The sequence below is a fragment of the Dipodomys ordii genome, unplaced genomic scaffold (genome assembly GCF_000151885.1).
Source record: "Dipodomys ordii isolate 6190 unplaced genomic scaffold, Dord_2.0 Scaffold138, whole genome shotgun sequence".
NCBI classification, from domain to species: Eukaryota; Metazoa; Chordata; class Mammalia; order Rodentia; family Heteromyidae; genus Dipodomys; species Dipodomys ordii.
The window spans coordinates 510,404-512,407 of NW_012267354.1; the positions used below are offsets into that span (position 1 = coordinate 510,404).

The 2,004-nt window shown below is 49.0% G+C and overlaps 1 protein-coding gene across 1 annotated transcript in view; it reads right to left on the minus strand.

Moving 5' to 3' along the window:
* Vars2 (valyl-tRNA synthetase 2, mitochondrial) overlaps positions 1 to 2,004 on the minus strand; it is a 23,521-nt gene that overhangs the window by 7,615 nt on the left and 13,902 nt on the right. The gene's annotated exons all lie outside the window — the stretch shown is intronic.

Sequence of the window (2,004 nt, forward strand, 5' to 3'; positions counted from 1 at the left end):
GGCCTGGCTTTGAACTGTGATCCTCAGATGTCAGCCTCCTGAGTAGCTAGGATTACAGGTGTGAGTCATCATGCAACCTTGTCACACTTTAGAGATGGGTGCTACTGCATCTAGTGGGTGAAGGCCAAAGATGGGTGCTGCTAAACATCCTGTAATACTTAAAAAGCTTCCACAGAAAGAATGCTCCAGCCCCTTATGTCAATAATTCCAAAGGTAAGAATTTCTACGTTAGGATAAGCTGCAGTCAGAATTTGTGGATGAACCTCCCTCCTACTTCTTTTAGTCACAACTCTACTCAAAGGACTCTAGAGAGGAGGAACTTGGTGGGTAGGGGCCCAAGGTGATCTTTTCGCAGTCAGTGGTGTTGGCTCATTGAGCTAAAGGCAGAGGAGCCAACCATAAAATAGATGGTTGAGCATCTCTGTGTGCTGACGCACGTATTAATGCTCACCTTACAAGTTATAACCAGAGGGACTGGCAGTGCGATGTCATCTTCAGTTTCCAGATGAGGACAAACAAGCTTGGGACCAGAGAGTGCTAATCTAGTGCCTGCTTGCCCAGGCACCCGGACAAGTCCCACAGAGGCTGCAAGGCCAGTGGAGGGGGTGTGTGAGGCATTTTATTTAGGAAGGATTCTAGCTACCATCCTCCCAAAGTGGTCCAAGGTGCATCCCAGAGCTGAGTTCTTCACCTGTCCCAAAGGAGAGAATTAGGAAGTGTTAAGGAGTCAGGGGGCAACCTGCAGGGGTGGGCAGGAAAAAAAACTGTCCTCAGTTAAGCAGCTTGTCTGATAGTTGAGAAGGGGTGAGAATGGAAAGAAAGAGGGATGGTCAAAGTCTCTAACTGTGCTGGCTCAGACTCTGCAAGAGCTTCAGAAACCCTCTGAGACAGAATAGGAAGTACTTTACACTTATAGCTAGGATCAAAGGCATATTCCAGCATCTATGGCTTATTGATTGAGATGTAGTTTCACTATCTGCTCCCCCTCCCGCCCCAGGCTGGCCTCAAACCACAATCCTTCAAATCTCTGACTCCCAACTAGCTGGGATTATAGATGCATACCAATCACATCTCATCTTGCCTATTCCTTTTGATCTGTGGTGACTCAGCACTGTGATGGTCACCAGGTGAGCCTTCCTTTCTTCTGAGCCCTCCAACCTCCTCACAGCCCCACCCTGATTTGGTCCCTTCTGGGACCCAAATCACAGGTCCAGCCCCTTGTTCTTTAAAGACTGGGGACCTATCACAAGTCCACAGAGAGCATTGTGTCTGGGCCTAAACTAACACCAGGTGATCTCTGGGGGATGGGTGTCACTAAGGTATCTCAAGAGGTTAATCCAACCAACTCTTTGCCCAGGAAGCCCTGGGCAGGGGCAGAGTGAGGGTGAGACCTTGAGCTCTTGACAAGGACCATCCCCTTCCCAGGCCTGAGTTGGTTCTCAGCTCTGTTCCTCCTAATAATGGAAATATCCTATCCCAAAGTCCTCCTCTTACTCTTACAAGTGCAACTGTTCAGGATCAGGACACAGGGATAATCTCAAGGAAGTAGGATTTGGGAGCAAGTGTGAGGACTAGGGGGAAATGGTCAGGACTGTGTAAGACCTTGGGGAAGGATGGGCTGGACAACTGAGCCACCTCTTCCCCAAATGGTTTTGGTTCTTTGTTCCTTTGGCAGAGAAAGAGAAGATGGCATGCGAAGGGACAGTGCAGACATCCTCAAATTCCTGAAGCCCAGTACTGGGGCTGAATCTGCTGAGTGGACTCCACCACCCAGGTGGGCATCTCAGTACAAGTTCCAAGAGATGCAACATCTTAGATTCTTTACCCGTACACATAAATGATCTAGGAACACTAGGGTTTATGAGCCTGGTGCACAGCAGTGTCAGCTGTTGTTATATAGAAAAAGTGGGGGAGCGCTGGGAAGGTGGCTCAGTGGTAGAGCGCTTGCCTTGCATGCATGAGGCCCTGGGTTCCATTCCTCAGCACCACATAAGCAAAAAGAAA